Here is a 5,550-nt window from a genome sequence, read left to right on the forward strand (position 1 = left end):
AACAGCTGAGTTCCGGTTAGAATTTTTTATTGAAGATTTTTGTCATAAAACTGGGTCGTCTTGTTGATTCCAGGCGATCGTCTTCAATTTTCACTAGAGAATGTCTTTTTTTTAAAATAACTATTTATTGGAATATGAGTTAAAAATAAATTATTAGGATTTTAATTGGGTGTTCAGCCACAAGTGGTGACTTTTCAGCCCTATTATATATATATATATATATATATATATATATATATATAATTTAAAATATCTACCCTCGCAAAGGGGTTTTTAAAAAGAGAGAACACTTTTCACTTCTAAGGTTAAACTGAAACTAAACTTTATTTTTGTTCTAACTTTACTCTAAGCCTAACCTAGCTAGCTGCCGATCGTGAGAACCCTGTCGATTTGCTATTCCCTAGCGCCGGTAACGCGATACAAGATTTGTTTACCGTGTACGTGACTGATGCTGGGGCGACGATTGTTGTTGATGCTGCGGTCTTCATTCTGTGGGAATCTCGATCGTCTGCTATTGGTGACGTTCTTGGGAAACGCTGGCTGTTAACTCCTCCATCCCTTAAAGAAGCACGACCCGTGCGTTCGACTAATGCTGTTGAAGATATTTTGGTTTTATGATAAACGATGCCTAGAATTGTTGTAATCAGGATAACTGCGCATATGAAGGAACCAATTGATAAATGTTGTTTCAATTCTAAAGATTGAAGGTTCTTCCTGTTTTCGATATGTAGGTCATGTAACTGGGTTATGTTGACGTATTTTTCCAAATGTGTTTCTGCGATTTGGTTTGACCTTAGTGGTGCGATAATAGGGTGACGGAATTGAATTTCATAGTTTTCGAATAATTTGTTTCCAATAATGATGGTACAATTGTGGAATGAGACGAGAAAAATGCCTTTCAACTCTTTTTGATTAATTCCACACGTGCTGCTCAATGTAATTTTGTTGGTGAGCGCTTTGACTATTATGGTACCAGGTGCGGGTAATTCATATTCGATGGTTTGTGGCAATTCTGAGAAGGGACATTTTCCGTTCAAACCTCTAATCAATGGTGCGATGCAATCATCTGCACTGATGTTTGTCAATAGTTCTCGTTTACAGATAGTAATTTTGGGCGTTTCTTGGCATCCTGTAGAAACGGCTAACGTCTCGTTTACATGTTTGAAGATTACTTTGTGGTCAATGTTCACTGTTTTGTTGTTCACAGGTAGCGGTAATAAAAGCATTTTGTCAAACACAATAGGCTGTACATTAGGGATATTGATGCTGATAATGATGTTATCTCCTTGATAAAACGCTGTAGCTGTCAGGTACACGCAAACTTCGTCTAAACTATCAATCTTGAATCCTTGCTTGGTTAGCTTTGCTGCTATGACCTCTAGTTCACTATTTGATAAAATTTGTTTGTTTATTATGTTGACCTTGACGAGTGATAAGCTATTTTCTATAGAATGTAATGAGTTTAAGAGCATATCTAATTGAAATAAGATTGAAATTTTAGTAGATTCAGTTATGATATAATCTTCTTTAAGTAAAATTTTAGCTAAACTGTTCTCATGATCCTTGATCTGATTGTTTACAATATTAATTCGTTCTTGAAAATTTGCATTGATAGATATTTGTTTGTTATTTTCATTTAATAAGCTATTTTCATTGTTTTTCAGTGCATATAGATCTGCATTAATATTTCTCAAATCCTGGGCGTCTAAATTTCCGGTGATTAGTTTGATAGTGCTTCCTAACACTTCTATTGATCTTTTTACCTTTCTGTTTCTTGGGAGAAGGCTCATGAATGTATCATTTATCATTGAAAGCTTTAATTCGATTAAATTTGAAAAATCTCCTGTTCTATTGTCGATTCGATTCAACACATTTTTAATTGTAGTAATTGAATTCTGGAACTGGTTTAATTCTATAATGTGCAAAACCTTATCATAGCCTAAACTAATTCTTCCTTCTCCAACTTTCATAATTAACGCACCCGGATTATTCGAAATGTCATGTATTTGAATGAATTGAGGATAGGAAAAGGGAATGAGAGAAATGAGTGCAATGATCCGAAAGTCCATCCTGAAAGAAAGACAAATATTAATTTCAAAGTCTTTTTATGTTTTCTTTGTGAATTTCCCGGCCGGACCTATCGAGGATCGTTCTTTGTTTGTCCTCCATAGCTTCAGTCGGTGAAAATCTTTCTTTAGTTTTCTTTTTGATTCCTTGAATCCTTTTGAAAACTATTTCTTCGTCTGCTATGTGAGGTGCTTCTTCTCTTCCTTTATTGTGGAAGGATAAATTTTTTGATCGTGTCTTATCGTTTGCCAAAATTACCTCATCATAGAAGTTGTCTCTTTCTTCTATCATTTTCTGAATGTCAAGAGGCCGTTCGTGTTCGTCCTTTAGCCCAAAGAAAATCTCTCTCGGTTTGAAACCGGTGGCTGAATGAATCGTGTTGTTGTACAAAGTACAAGCAATTAAGAAAATTTCTTTGTGCGTAAGGTCATTGTACTGGGGCTTTATACATCGAAAGATTTCTGCAACTGTTGAATGAAATCTTTCGACCAAACCATTACTTTCACTGTGATTAGCAGGCACGAAATGCATCTGTACATTCAAATTATTTACCATACCTCTTATGTCGGCTGATCGAAATGCAGGTTCGTTATCACTTACGATAAGCTCCGGTGTACCATAGGTTGAGAAAAGTTTCAGCAGGCCTCTTCTAACATCGACTATATTCCTGGATTTTATTGGGATCAATACTCCGAATCTAGAGAACTTATCTACTGCAGATAAAAAGATGTACGGTTGAGTTAAAAATATGTCAATATGAATTATTTCTAATGGTTTTTTCGTGTTCGGTGTTGAGCCAAGTTTAATTTTGTATGGGTGTCGGTCATATTTGTTTCGATTACATACTTCGCAAATTTTGATGAACTGTTGAATTTTATGCTTCATTTTTGGAAAGTAGAACCGATTGGATATTTGTTTTTCGTTTTCCCAAACTCCTCGGTGGGCTGATTCATGAGTTTGTTCAATGGTGGCACTTTGTTCCTCGAGGGTTTTTAAGTCAACCAAAAGTTTCTGCGTGATGAAAATTTTGAAAGTCTTACATCGACTAAAGTAATTTTTGTATACTATTTGAATTGTATTTATCAAACTCTCGGGACACAATATGCAATTATTGCGTTTCAAGTCCATAAAATCTTTAAATATTGTTATCAATTGAGGGATACCAAATATTAATTTTGTAATTGTTCTTCTATGAACTCTCGGAAAAACCTCTTCGTGAATATTGTTTTCTTCGGGGCCAACTTGAAGGATTATTTGATTACTGAAATAATTTAAAGGTTTTTCAGTACACGGAATGTATTCGGAATCATCCGTGTCTGCGGAATGTACTGTTGCGTTATCTGATGATAGTTCATTTTCGTTAACGTTAATTTCTTGAACAACTCTAGACAATCCGTCTGCTACGACGTTTTGTTTTCCAGGTTTGTATTGAACATCGTAATCGAATTCTGCTAAGCTTAAACGCCAGTGGATCAATCTTTGATTCGGTTCTTTTAAATTCAAACTGTAAGTTAACGGTTTATGATCGGTGTAGAGCGTAAATTTTCTTCCATAGAGGTATGGTCGAAAATGTTTACAACTCCAAACGATCGCCAAGAGTTCTTTTTCGATCGTTGAATAATTCTCTTCAGATTTATTCAATGTGCGTGAAGCAAACGCGATGGGTTTGTCTTTACCCAAAGGTCCTTGTGAAAGAACAGCGCCAATTGCATGATTAGAGGCGTCTGTAGTTAAAATGAAGGGTTTATCAAAATCTGGGTACTGGAGTATGTCATTACTAGTGAGGATTGCTTTACATTTTTGAAATGATTTAATGAACTCTTCAGAATGAATGATGGTTTCGCCTTTCCTAAGTGAATTTGTTAAAGGTTTCGCTATTTTCGCAAAATCTTTTATAAATTTTCGATAGTAACCCAAAATTCCAAGAAAGCTTCTAAGTTCTTTTTCGCTCTTTGGCAATGGCCAATTTTTAATAATATTAATTTTGTCTGGGTTTGGCTTAACTCCTTCAGTAGTAACGATGTGTCCTAAAAATGCAACTTCTTTACATAGAAACTCGCACTTATCTAATTGTACTTTCATATTGCATCTAGATAGTGTATCGAAAATTTTTCCCAAATTATCCAGATGTTCTTGAAGACTACTTGAAAAAACGATGATATCATCCATATAGATGAAACATCTTAGGCCAATGTGTTCTCTTAGAACGTTGTCCATTACTCTCTGAAACGTAGAGGGGGCGTTCTTTAGTCCAAAGGGCATTCTCAAAAACTCATAGTGTCCATTCTCGACATTAAAAGCCGTTTTGGGAATGTCTGATGCTTCAACTTCGATCTGGTGGAAACCGGATGCTAAGTCTAGCGTAGAAAAATAATTGCATCTTCCGAGTTTATCGAGGATGTCGGTTATGTTCGGGATTGGGTATCGATCATCGATAGTCTTTTCATTTAACTTCCGATAGTCGATTACCAATCGCCATTTCTTTTGGCCGGAAGCGTCCATCTTTTTCGGGACGATCCAAACCGGAGAAGTCCAAGGGCTGACAGAGTGTCTTATAATACCCTGTTCAAGCATTTTGAGAATTTGTTTTTGTACTTCCTCCTTATGACAAAAGGGGTACCGATATGATTTGGAGTAAATAGGCAAATCATCTTTTGTTTTGATGCTATGTTTTATTGCGTTAGTAAAGGTAAGGTGTTCCTCTTCTAACAAAAATACACCCTGATTTCTACTGATGACGTTCAACAATTTCGATTTTTCGTCTGAGTTAAGGTGATTCAATCGCAATTGATCGAATAAACGCTGGCTTATCGGCTTGGCAAATTTTGGTGAAGGTTGGGTTTCAAAATTATTTAATTCAAATTCCATGGGTTGACTAATATCGATTCGCGATATTTCGTTCGAACTATTTGATATGGCTAAACAAGCTCGACTATTCACTGCGCTATACAAGCCTGAGTGCAGGAGTATATTGTTGCAAATAAAAGTATCTTCTGATACTAGGAAATCGCCGTTATTGATATTAACAGGAAAGCTTACGAATTTCGTCTCGTTAGAGTTTAATTGTATTCGTTGAGAATGAGGATATTTTCGTTGCATTTGAATTTTTCCAGAGGCAAATTGAAGTTCGTTACTAGCAGTAAGAATATTGGCTTTCAGCAATTGTAACGCCTCGTATCCAATTAATCCATCAAAATAAGGATGAAAATCAAAGATATAAAATTTCAATTTTTGTGTGCCAGGAATCTGAATAAAGGGGTTAAATTCAACAAATTGATTTATTTTATGACAACCATTGATATTTTGAACAGAGGTTGGCTCGGTAAATCTGCATTTTTGAAGGTTTACATGCTTGGTACTAATGTAATTCTTGTTTGCACCTGTGTCTATGAGAAATTTTAGTAAGCCTTTGGAAGTGTTTATTTCGATGTAAGGGATGAAATTATTTACGTCGGATGAAAGTCTGCCGCCACTTGATGAAAA

Source organism: Malaya genurostris, chromosome 3, assembly GCF_030247185.1.
Source record: "Malaya genurostris strain Urasoe2022 chromosome 3, Malgen_1.1, whole genome shotgun sequence".
Classification (NCBI taxonomy): domain Eukaryota; kingdom Metazoa; phylum Arthropoda; class Insecta; order Diptera; family Culicidae; genus Malaya; species Malaya genurostris.